A 12,388-nucleotide genomic window follows, 5' to 3' on the forward strand; every position below is an offset into this window, starting at 1 on the left:
GCTCGAGAGGCACCTGCCCTGGGAGCTGGGTGGGTTCACGCACCTGGTGATGAAGTTTTTACTGAGCTTTTCTGCTCGGGGTCCTGCCTCCTCGGTGGGCTCCCAGTCCTTCCTGAGCCCCCAGAGACTACCACGGTTACCAGCTCAGTAAACCCCTCTAAGCAGCACCGACTGGGGAATCAGGGAAAAGGCCTGGAGCCCCCCACCCCCAATCCATTGGGAAAGAGCATGTGGAGAAAAATCAGGGCCTCCGTCCAAAGACCAGGCCACAGAGCCTGGTCCATCTGCCAGGCCCTCTGGGTGAGACGGCACGCAGCGCGCCCTGGGCTTGGGGACAGGTAGCTGCTGTGATGTGTTCCCCACATGCACCTCTTAGGGAGGCCGCCCCGCCCTCCCCGGTCCCCCTGATGCAGGCAAATGGGATGATCCCGGGAATGACCCAGCATGGTGCCTGAGATTTGGGGCTTTGGGCAGAAACCAAGGCAGTCTGCAATTCTGGCTCTGCCACTCTCTGGCTCTGTGACTTTGGGCAAGTGGCTTAACTTCTCTGAGACTCAGTTTCCACATCTGTAAAACGAGAACAAGGGAACATGTGCAAGCGGTGACTATAGGGCTGTTACAGACACTAGGAGAGTAATACTAAGGGAAGGGTCAAGGCTGCCGACGGCACATGCATCCTGGCCCCACTGACGGGAGCGATATCCTTTGACCCCCTTCTCAGGGACACAGGGCACACGACAGCCTCTTTGCGCTCTGATGGCAAATCAGCCACCCCCCTCCCCAGGTGTGGTCCTGGAGGCCCAGGATCGAGTCCTGCGTCGGGCTCCCTGCAGGGAACCTGTTTCTCCCTCTGCCTGTGTCTCTGCCTCTGTGTGTGTGTGTGTGTGTGTGCCTCATGAACAAATAAACAAAATCTTAAAAAAAAAATCCTGTTCATGCCTTTGTCCTCGGACTTAGAATCCATGTACCAGCTCCCTTCCTCCCCTTGACCACCAGATTATTTATGTGCACAATAACAGCATGGTGGGGAAATCACCCAACTAAATGTCCCAGTTATTTGTTGACAGCTTCCTTCTGGGGGGTCCACTGGGATCTGCCTCCCTGGACCCCGCCCACAGAACCTTACTAGGGCCCCTCTCCTAGGAACCACCCCCACCCCAACCCCACCCGGGGGATGGAGCACCTTGGCTTCCTAAACCCCAAGCTGGTTCTCGGCCAGGTTGGCTTCTGGCTCAGGGTTCACCGGTCCCTACCCTACACGATCTCTAAGTGGTAGCCATGGCTGTTGTCTTACGTCCTGCGCTGTGATGTCGTCCTGGGCTGTGTTGCATTATCACCACGACAAAGCCTGGGCTCCTTAAGTTGACTCTCGAAGATCTCATTAGGATACTGAGACTCAGTTTGGGTTCCCTTGCCACCGTTTTCAGACTCCCCCAACCAGTTGTTGGGGAGCAGAGGGTGAGGTGGAGACAGCTAGACCCTCGCGGGGCGAGGATAGAGGGTCAGAGGCCTGGATTTGCCTTCTCCACAAGCACAGGCCCTTGCGTGGACCAGGTCACCCCACTCAACTGGACAGCTGGAGCTGGAGAGGCGGGTGCTGGGAGGGGTGAGCTGAGGGAGATGTGCGGCGGGGCAGCTAGGCCATGGGAAGCATGGCAATGTCGGGTGCGCGGAAGGAAGATCCGCGTGCAGAGACCATGTGGCCTTGGATAAGTCACTTCCTCTGCAACATGGGGCTGGACCCTCCTCCCAGGACGGCACCTCCTGGAGCTGGAGCGGAGTCCAAACAGGGTCAGGGCTGCAGACGCCAATGGCTGTGGACACAGAGGTCGGGAGGCTTGAGCAGGGAGGGGTTTGAGCTCTCAGACCGCTGGCGCTGGTGGCTCTCTGAGGCAATTACAGCAACAGCGCAGTAAAGAAAGGGAGGGGGGATCGCAGCCCTTCGTTACTGGGCCAAGCGAATCGGGGGGTTTATTTTGGGCTCCCGTCTAGTCTTCCAAGGAAAGAGGTTTTCTTTTCTCTTTCCCTTTTCTTCTCTTTCTGCTGAGCCTTTTATTTCTGAAAAGGTAAATGCCCAATTAGATGGATTTTCGTCTTTCATGTGGAGTTGTTTTAGGCTCTTTGAGCATGAAACAATATTTTGGAGTCATTTCACCCTCTCAGAGAAGAAGCTGGGTTTGCTTTGGTTGTGGTTTTTCTTTTTTCTTTTTTCTTTTTCTTCTTTTTGTTTTTGTTTTTTGTTTTTTTGTGGGTTTTTTTTTTTTTTTTTTTTGGTTGGGTTTTTCTCAAGAGCCCTCTGCTAAGTAAATATTCATGAAGGGGATTTTTAGCCACTCTGCTCCTTTAGTTCAACGTGGATTCAAATGGATTTTCTTTCTTTCTTTCTTTTTTTAATGTAGCAAAGTTGATGACAATGATATCTATTTGGGTTTCAATTCTTTGAAGGTAGCTGGTGAAGGAAGGATTTTCTTTGCATACCCATAGGTGGACCTATACCAAAAGTCATCTGCAACGCCCCCTGCCCCGCTTTTTAATTCCACCAATAATGTAGAATGAATGTTCTTTCCTTCAACTTCCCTGAATTACTGAGATTTTTAATTTGTATTTTATATTCTCTCAAGGGCTCCAGAGTCAGACCTGGTTAGATAAATTTTTCATATTTTAGAGGAGGAAAAAATATACAGACACAAACGTACACACACACAGACACACACACAGTCAGAAGAAATGGTCCAAACATCCCCAGATGTTTTTGGAAGAAAACAACTTTTAAGACAAAAATATTGAAACAGGGGCACCTGGGTGGCTCAGTCGGTGAAGCATCTGCCTTTGGCTCAGGTCATGATCTCAGGATCCTGGGATCGAGTCCTGCATCAGGCTCCCTGTTCAGCAGGGAGTCTGCTTCTCCATCTGTCCCTCCCCCCTGTTTATATGCTCGCTCTCTCTCTCTCTCTCATAAATAAGTAAATAAATAAAATCTTAAAAATATTGAACAGAATTACCTGAGTATGGAAGAGGCTCTAAGGACACAGGGAAGCACAACCACCCCCAGCAGCACACATCTGAGCCTTGGTCCTCTTGGGAATAAAAGCTGATATCTGTTGAAGGACTTGTTTATTTTTCACATCAGCTGTACTGAGTATCATCCCCATGACAAAAGAGGAAACTGAGACCCACGAAAGGTAAATAATGTGATCCCCAAGGAACAAGGGAAAGCCTCAGACCCCCGAAGCCTTAATACTGAGGCTGTTCTGTTTCTCAAAGACGCTATTGAAAACATAAAAGTCTTCTTTTTTTCTTTTTTTTTTTTTTTTTTTAAGATTTTTAGGGACGCCTGGGTGGCTCAGCGTTGAGCATCTGTCTTCGGCTCAGGGTGTGATCCTGGAGTCCTGGGGTCAAGTCCTACATTGGGCTCCCCACAGGAAATCTGCTTCTCCCTCTGCCTATACTTCTGCCTCTCTCTCTCATGAAAATAAATAAATTAAATCTTTTAAAAATAAAGATTTTAAAATTTTTATTTGAGAAAGAGCAAATGCACTATGGGGTTGGGGAGGGGCAGAGGGAGAAGAAGACTCCCTGCTGAGCAGGAACCCTAACACGAGGCTGGATCCCAAGACCCTAAGATCATGACCTGAGCCAAAGGCAGATGCTTCACCGACTGAGCCACCCAGGCGTCCCGAAAACATAAAGTTCTTAGTAATATCTTACTCTTGATTCTTGTGTCTACTAGGACAACCGAGCACAATGGTTAAAACTTGGGCTGCCACCAGCGACATGGACATGGCTCCCTTCCTGCCTCCAGGTCTGTCTTTTGTGGATCCTGTGACCTCACAGGCCCCTGGCTGCTGCAACATCAAAGGAGATGACAAGTGAGTGCAAGATCACCCCCCAGGTCTGTCCAGGCCCTGAGAGGCTCCGACAAGGAACTCCCTGACCTCTGGCCGCTGGGCGGGCTCAGCTCTCAGTGACACCAGGGTCGTGAAAAGCAGGCAGGACGGGGCATTATCCTCCTGGCTCTTTCCTGTCCCTATTGCCACACTCCTGGGTTCCCTCACCCATCCATCCATCTGCCTTGGGGGGCGGGGATAGGAGGATGGTGGGGAGTGGTAACTGGGCTCAGGTCCTGTTCATCCCTGGTGGACTTCTCTAAACACCGCTCCCCACTCTATACACAGTCCCTTTATTAAACTCTGCTCTGTTCGCGAGGGCATGTTTCCTACTGGCACCCGGATGGATCTGATGTTTAAAACACTTGCCACTGTTCTAGGCATACCCTAAATGCTTATTAAAAAGTAGAAACTACGGTATTTATTATCAATAAGGCAGGTTCATGGCCTCATCCTGCACCCCCCCTTCCCCCCTGCCCAAAACGCTCCCGAGCAGAGTGGGAGTTCCAAAGTGCCATCCACCTGCTGAAGGGATGGGAGACTTAAGAAGCTCAGTGATGCACCCAAGGTCCTCAGCCAGGAGCTGGTGAAATGGGATCGGGACCAGGAGCGAGGAGTTCTGAGTCCCAGGCCAGTGGTTGCCCTGCCTGGACCCACCTGACTCAGTAGGAAATACCCTGACACTAGAGGCCTGTCTCTGACACTCGTCCCAGGGTAAACCGTGACAGACCCAGTCCCCTCCGGGTGCCTTTGACATTGACACAGGTCACACCAGTTGCTGAGCCAGTCGGGCCACACCTGGGAGGGGCTCAGGGCCAGCAGCACCTTCACTGTACACTCCCCTCCGCCCCCAGCGATCCCTGCTCCTGGTAATTCCCAGTGTCGAGCCCTAGGGATAGAGAAATTCAGTTTTACGCAATCCGCAGGAATGAGAAAAGCAAGCTGTTGCTCTCACCCGCTGATTCGGCCTCCCTCCTTCCAGTGGGAGTTACTAACAGACCATTTAACATTAACACCAGCCTTGCACATCAAGTGTTTTTCCGTGAGCTTTCTAGAACTTTCTGCCTTTCAGTCAACTCTTCCATTTCCCACATGCTCTGTTTGGATACCTTGCCTCCAGCCATCAGCACTTACCGATCTAACCCTCCTGCTCAGGTTCTTACTCGCACCCCCCACCCAACCACACAGTCCTGTGCAGGTGCAAGGACCGCAACCCCTCACCTTGCGTCCAGAGATAATCACCCACCTGCCCTTCAGCCCAGCCCCCCAAGTGCAGGCAGGGCTTGCTCGAGCTCACACCATCCTGTGCCTGAAAACCTGGGCACGGTGCGCACCCCCCTCCCACACCCCAAGCTGCCTGCCAGGCTTTTAACCCCATCTCCCCGTCTCCCCACCTAGGCAGCCATTCAAATCTGAGATCAAGTAGAAGGACAAGGATTAAAGATAAAGCACTGAGTTTTATTTTCTTAAAGGGAAAGCAAAGCAGCTACCCTATCTCACATGCTATCACTGCAACGCCCGTAACCCTTGGAAGATCACAATTCTGGATCCCGCGCTCGGGCTGAGCAGCAATAAATCCCACCAGAGCAAGCCAGGGATCGGCACATGCCACAGGACTGGGGCCAAATCCCTGACACCACCCCTCCCCAGATCCCAGTTCCCTCGCTCCTGCACCATGCAGAACAGACCTACGCCTGGGCTCTTACTTTACTTTCTTTTTCTTGGGCGCGCAGGGTGCACAGCACACTAGACACCAGCTCTCTGCATTCTAGAATATACCTTTGCTTCCCCGCAGTCTGATCCCCCTAATTATTCAGGCCTGGTCTCCCTTCGGTGGGTCTCACAAGGCAGAGGAATCCATTCCCTTCTCGGTTCCGGCCCTCCCGCAGCACACGCGTGTGTCCCTGTGCAACCCACACCGCAACATACTCTTCACGCACCCATGCACCTCCGCACCACACTGTGACCTCTGGGGGTGGGTGGGAGCAGGGAAAGGAAGCAGGATCGATCTCATATTCTTCCAACCCTATTATTTCCAGCATCTTGCTTGGTGACTAGAACATAGTTGAGTTCCTAATAAATGTTGGTGCAGCCGAAATCAAAACAACGCGACCCACAACAAGACCCAAGAAACAATAAAGCCCCAGGCTTCCCAAGGAACGCTGGTTTCAAATAAGGAAATGGAGACTTCGGTGTATGGAAAAGAATACAGATGTGGGGAAGGGCAAACAGAGGACTCACCTATTTGGAGTTTAGGAGAGCAGCGAGTGTTCTAGGTCAGCTCTGTCACCCAGCCTTCTGTGATTTCCATCCCCCCTCCCTAGGCCTCAGTTTTGTTTTTGTTTTTTTCATTAGTATGAAAGATTGAACAAAATGATTTCTATGAATATTCTCAGCTTCTGGAGTGGGAGCAGAATTGGTTCTGGTGAAGTCACCACAGTTCTTACCGGCTATACGCACCACTGAGAGTCTCCACAAATGTCACCTGGGCTCTGCCCACTTTCAGACCCAGCGCCTGAGACTTCTGGGGTCTGAAACCTCTCAATGTCCAGTGCGAAGAATTGCTGGCAAATGACTTCACCAAGTGGGTGTGGGCTCTGAGAGTCTGGAGCAGGCTCTATGAGTAAGGGAAGGGGCGGGGGGGTGGGGCGTCACTGCCCGGTTGGCCCTGTTATCTGACGTGCCAGGACTTTCTGGAAGGTTCTGAGGATGGACCTGGAGCAGAAGCAGGAAGGGTGCAGGCTGTCTTCATGAAGAAAGGTTTTAACGGCCCCGAGGCCATGTCAGCGGAACTCCGAGCCTCTCATTTTGCAGAGAGTGAAACTGAGACCAGAGCCTGGAACAGTGTGGGTGCCAAGTTACCAAGCAATTGAGCGTTGGCCCTGGGAGTAGAACAGGCTTCCTCTGGGGCCCAAGGTTGGGCGCCTGTGCCCAAATTAGAGCAGAGAGCTCTCAGATCCTCCGGTCTGCAAGGAGGGGGGCGGTGTATGAAGTTTCCATGTGTTCCACAACTGAACAAAGTGCCTGTGAGCCTTATTCTAGACTTTTCTGTGACCTGGCCAGCAATTCCACTGGCCAGTGGTGTTCGTCCTTGGTGCATACAGGCTTTACTAGGAAGCAGGATAAGGAGATGACTGGTGGATATATATATATATATATCTCAGACCTGCCTGGCACAAAGCCACACAAAAACCCGAGACTCCAGGAAAGGATTGCTCACCGCCAGGCCCACAGATGGATCCCCCCACCATACCTAGGGGACAGCTCCAGACAGCCAATATGTGCAGGTCCCCACCATCAGCAGGGGTGCTGGTAAGCCCGGCTGGGGGGGGCGGGGGGGGGGGGGGGCGAGGGGGGGGGCGGGGAATGCCCAGCCTGTGCCGTGAAGTGCCAACACAGCCCTGAGGTCAGCAAGAAGGCTGCTCAGAAGTCAGCTTCCGCAACTGGGGCAGAGCCTGGAGGAGCAGAATCCACGCCCCCTAAAGAAACCCTCTGCCATCACTTCTGGCAACACTTCCTGTTTTTGTTCTCAGGGCAGCGTTCAAGAGGAGGCCTGGGGCCTGCCAACCCCAGGAGGTGAGGGGAAGACCCTGCTTCTGCCCAGGCCCTGGCCGTGTCCCCACCCTACAGCCTGCACAGCAAACACTGGGGTAGCAGAACGTAGGGGCCGCACATTCCCAGGCTTGCGGGGCTATTCAAAGGCGGAAGAGGAAGGAGCCCCCTCCCCTTTCTGTTATTTATCTATTCCGCAAAAATATTTTTCTTTCTAAGATTCCTTTCCCGGATCCGAAGTCACAGGTAGTCAGTCACAGGTGAACGCGTATATCCCCACGTGCACGCACATTCGCACAATGATACGTGACGCTCCGCGCAGCACATCTGTAAGGGAACAGTCATGACCCCATTTCACAGATAGGGAAACTGAGATTTGGGGAGTTCAAGGCTCACTCCTGAACCTCACAGAAGGAGAGGATGGAAGACCGGGAGCCTGGGCGAGCGCGGGGGAGGCGGGAATGGGGAACTCCAATGGGTCTTTTCAGCCAACCACGGGATTTCAGAAACCGGCCGCGCCGGGGGCCGGGGTGTTTGGGGCAGGAAGGGGAGGTGCAGGGGGCACCTTGAGGGAGGTGCAGGGGGCACCCCACCCCCACCCCCCACCCTGTGGCCCGAGCCCCTTCCCCACCTCGGGGCCGGGCGGCAGGTTCCAGCGCGGCCGGCAGGGGGCAGTGCACCTTGCCTTTTGCGGGCGTCCCGCGCGCCCTTACGCAGCTCCGGGCAAAGAACACCAGGCGGCTCCGCCCTCGGCTTCTAAGAACAGCTCAGCTTCGAACCCGGCACGTAGTAGGTGCTCAAGGCACGGCCGGGAGCCTAAAGGGCCGGACTGGGTGGATGAACGCGGATCGTGTAGTGGAAATGGGGAGGAGGAGGGGGAGGGAAGGGGCCTCCCCGGCCCCGCCAGCGCATTTCCACCGGGGGGGGGCCTTTGCAAACAGCCTTTTTCCCCTACTGTGTGTTAGGCTGGGGACAAGCTCGCTCCCTGCGCATCTCGTTCTCCCCGCGCTCACCCCACCCCGCACCCGTCCCCAGCACACACACCTCAGAGTGAGGGGGGGGGGCGCTCGCTGTGTCCCCTGGGGGACCATCCGGGCCCAAATCCGCGGGGCGAGGAGCCCCTCCTGGAGGTGGGCACGTGAACGCCGGGCGGGACGCCTGCAGCCCTCCTGCGCCCCGAGGCCGTCTCCCGCTGCGGGACACGCAGGGCCCCCCTCCCCGCGCGCCCCGGAGACGCAGTGACCCGCCCAGCCCCCACGGCTCGCGCACTTTGGGGCGCGCACGTGTCCACACGCCGAGCACCCCCGGGAGCCCCGCGATGGCCGGCTGGTGGGACCCGGGGCTCCAGCCGCGGAGCGGACCCCGGCGACGCTGCCGACGCCCCGCACCCCTCCCTGCACGCCCTCCGGGACAGCGGGCCGCGCGGGGCAGGGAGAAGCCAGCCCCGGCGCAGCCTCAACCCCCATCTCAAGTTGAGCCGCGCTTCCTCCCGCAAGGTCACGCTCAAACACACTCACGCTCAGCGAAAGGAGGAGCTCAAAGTTGCGCCACGGTCCCGATTCCGAGTGCAGCCGTGGCCCCCTGCGCGCGCGGCCCGGGGTCGCCGCCCGCCGCCGCCCGCCGCCGCTGCGCCCCCCCAGGGAGCGGCCCGTGCCCCGCGCCGGTCACACACCCCGGCAACGCGGGCAAGTTGCTAACTTTTGTCAGATCGCTGCGCTGCGGCGGCGGCGGCGGCGGCGGCGGCGGCGCCTAACGGGCTTGGGGCGGGCTCCGGAGTCCCGCCACCCCCGCCGCGCTCCCGGCGCCCACCCCATCCCTCCCTGCCCACCGCGCCACGTCCCGGGCGCCAACTTCTGCACCGTCCCCGGGGGCGCCCGCCACCTCCCGGAGGTGCTCCTCGCGCTCGCTGGGGCTGGAGGAGGCTCGGTGCAACCCCGTCCCGCCGCCGCCGGACCGGATCGCCGGCAGCCCCGGCGCGCGCCCCCGCGCCCCCGCCCCCGCCCCGCGCCCCGCGCCCCGCGCCCCAGCCAGCCGCCCGGAGCCGGGACCCCTCCTACCGCGGCCCCGCCGGCCGCTTCGCCCTCTGGCGGCCCCGACCCGGGAGGCTCCAGCCTGGCGCCGGTGCAATGTCACTGGGGCCACTCCGGGGACCGCTGCCCCGGACCCGCCGCGGGCTCCCCGCGCGGGTCCCAGCGCCCGGCTCCTGGGATCACAGCCTCCTCCTGCACCTCCGCCCTCTCCCGGCGACCCGGGTGACGCCGTGGCCGGGGCCGGGGCCGGGGCCGGGGGTCTCCCTACGGGTGTCTCCCCGCAGGCGCCCGGGGAGGAGGGCGGGGGGGCGGGCTTTGGTCCCACTTGCGCCGTCACTCGTTCCTAGACCCCTCCCGACCGCTTCCGCCCCCGGCCGCGGGCAGGTCCCCGCTCGGCTCGGAGGACACACTCGCAAACTGCCCGAGCCCCAACTCCGGCGGACGCAGCCCCCGCGCACCCGGGCGGCGCGCTCGCTCACCGCATCTGGAGGCGCGCTGGAGTTTCCGCGGCTTGGGGCACCGGCAGGGGGCGGCTCCGCCGAGAACGGAGGGGGGGTCCCGAACACTCGCCCCTTCCCCGCTCACATCGCTCCGTCCTCCTCCCCCCTCCTCCTCTTCCTCCCCTACCTCCTCCCTCTGGTCTTTGTCTTTGCAAAGTGTCGAAACTGTCTGGCATAGTGGAGCTCCGCCGGCGGAGGCTGGGGCCGGGGAAGCGGGGAGGCGGGGTGAGGATGGGAGCGGCCTCGGGAGCACCTTCCCCCGGGTGTAACGGGAGGGGCCGCTTCCCTGGCCGGCCGGGGCCGAGCGGGGCGCGCCGGAGCGGGGCGGGCGCCTCGGCGGCGCGCGGCCCTCCCCTTCCTCCGCCCAGCGCCCGCCCCCCGCGCGCGCTCCCCACCCCGCGCCCCCCGCGCCCCCGCCGCCCGCTCCCGGCTCGGCTTTCCGCTCGCTCGGGGCTTCCTGCGAGCTCCGGAGCCACGTGCACGGGAGGCCGAGCCGGGGAGCCGCGGGAGGCGCCGCGGGGCCCGGATCGCCGCCCCGAGAGGGCTCCGCGGGGACGGCCGCCGCCCACGAGCTCGCAGGGCCGGAGCAGGGCCGCGGGGGCGCTCGTGGGGTCCGCCCCGGGGGGGAGGCGACCGCCCCCCCCCCCGTCCCCACCCCGAGAAGCCGCGGGGATGCCCCGAAGAGCCCGAGATGGGCGCGCACCGCAGCGAGAAGGGGCCGATCCCTGCCGGTGACCGGGCAAAGCCATCGACCTCCTCCTAAGGGCGCGGGACTCGAGGTGGGACTCGGGGAGGAGGGGGCGGGGAGGAGCGGGAGGGGCCGGGGCCCCCGGGAGGCCCGAGCGGCGCAGCGGCCACCGCGGCCGGCCCCCGCCCTGGGTCGCCTCCCCGCCGCCTGTTCTTTTCCTCCCAGATGCGGAGGCTGCGCCGCGGGGCCGAGCAGGGCCAGCGCCAGGCAGCGGGACTCCACGCAGGGCCCGCGTCCAGGGCGGCCTGGGGCGGGGGCCTCGGGGACCCGGCTCCCTTTGGGGCTCAGGTTTGCGGGGGGAGGGAGGGAGGGGGAGGAAGGCTGCCCTTTCTCCTTTATGGGGAAGTGGGGGCATGGAAGACAGAATGCCAGTCTTGGAGGCTAAAATGCTGGACACAAGGTTTAAGAAGCATTAACAAAACGTGACTGTACAGCTTTTATCCCCTTGCGGGGACTGCACCCTCTTTTGAAACTTCTTTGAGCTGATGCTAAGAAAAGGAGGCACAGTGTGGCCTAGGGGGCACGTAATTCTTCTAGCTTCCATCGCTTCCCTTGGAGAGGTCAGCCTTTTGCAGTGGAAAAGGGGATAGCTCCCTAGCACATCGCTCATTAGAGGGAGGCTGTGGTGTGTGCTCCAGACCAGGGCCCGCTGGATGGGACTTCCTGCTTCGGATCCTGCCTTGCCCTCATTGGATGTGTGACCTTAGTTAGGCTGGTTAGAGAATCCTGGCTTAGGTAGCCCCATGCCTCAGTTTCCTCTTCTGTGAAAATAGGCCTAATAACTGTCTAGCCCATCGGGTTTTGTAATAATCAAGTATATTCGTACATGTTGAACCCTTAAAACTATGCTGGTCATATAGGAAGTGCCCAGTGAAAGTCCTGTTTAGATGATGGGCCTCCCCCTGCAAAAAGGAGGTGGCCTGCCCCAGGGAATGGGTGAAGGCTGGTTCAGGAGACTTCGCAGCCTTGGGAGGGGAAACGGGAGCTTTTCAGAACAGAGAGAGGTAGAGAAGGAGCAGACTGGAAAAGAGGAGGAGAGTGAGAGAATGCACCACTAGAAAGTAAACTACTTAGGGGTTAGAACTGTACCGTCTTATCCTAGCAGAGCCTGGAGAGAAGACCAGACTGGGCAAGTAAGTGGCCCCCGATCATCCAGCTGTTTGTTCCACTTTGCAGCCAAGAACCAAAGTCAGCTCTTAATTTCAGCCTCGGGTTCTTGGCAGTTCCCCCAGGTGACTCCACAGTGAGATGGGAATTCCTAATTAAGTGACTCTATGGTGAAACATGCATAAATCATCACCTTATCTATAAAAAGATGTGCATCAGATGCACCTTTTCCTAGTCTCGCTGGGTTAACCTGGCAAGGCCTTTTCTGGCCCACATACTTTTTGTTTCAGTGTATTTCTTACCAGGTAACAGAGAGGGCCTCTCCCACCCCCCCACCCCACCCCCACCCCTCGCTCCTGTTTGTTCTAGTGTTGTGATATGCTGCAGAGATAGCACTTCTGAGGCCCCTGGACCTTTCCCAGGAGCCCACATCCGGGGCTGTGTGTCAGGGGTGTGTGTGAGGGCATCCCTCATTGTCACCCTGAGTGTGTCTCCCGGCGGCGTGCCCTGCCCAGGAATAGCAGCCATAGTCATTACTGGGAGTGTCTGCGCAGTAAATCCCCC

The 12,388-nt window shown here is 58.5% G+C and overlaps 1 protein-coding gene and 1 long non-coding RNA gene across 19 annotated transcripts in view; one reads left to right on the plus strand and one right to left on the minus strand.

Annotated features, from left to right (window-relative positions):
- Nucleotides 1-10,290, minus strand: part of ST3GAL1 (ST3 beta-galactoside alpha-2,3-sialyltransferase 1) — a 97,333-nt gene extending 87,043 nt beyond the window's left edge. For 3 of the 15 annotated variants that reach the window (XM_072774591.1, XM_072774587.1, XM_072774589.1), the window contains exon 1: nt 9,949-10,282. The gene's annotated coding sequence lies outside the window, so the exon portion shown is untranslated. Of the gene's footprint in view, nt 1-6,334; nt 7,134-8,956; nt 9,058-9,948 lie in introns of those variants that run through there. The other 12 variants (XM_072774581.1, XM_072774578.1, XM_072774584.1 and 9 more) reach the window with 8 other exon arrangements.
- A 214-nt stretch (nt 10,291-10,504) lies between these two features.
- LOC140603871 (uncharacterized) overlaps nt 10,505-12,388 on the plus strand; it is a 61,541-nt gene continuing 59,657 nt past the window's right edge. For 2 of the 4 annotated variants that reach the window (XR_012006848.1, XR_012006849.1), the window contains exon 1: nt 10,512-10,748. This is a non-coding gene — a long non-coding RNA (uncharacterized lncRNA). Of the gene's footprint in view, nt 10,749-12,388 lie in introns of all 4 variants that reach the window. The other 2 variants (XR_012006846.1, XR_012006847.1) reach the window with 2 other exon arrangements.

This window comes from Canis lupus, chromosome 14, assembly GCF_048164855.1.
Source record: "Canis lupus baileyi chromosome 14, mCanLup2.hap1, whole genome shotgun sequence".
Taxonomy (NCBI): domain Eukaryota; kingdom Metazoa; phylum Chordata; class Mammalia; order Carnivora; family Canidae; genus Canis; species Canis lupus.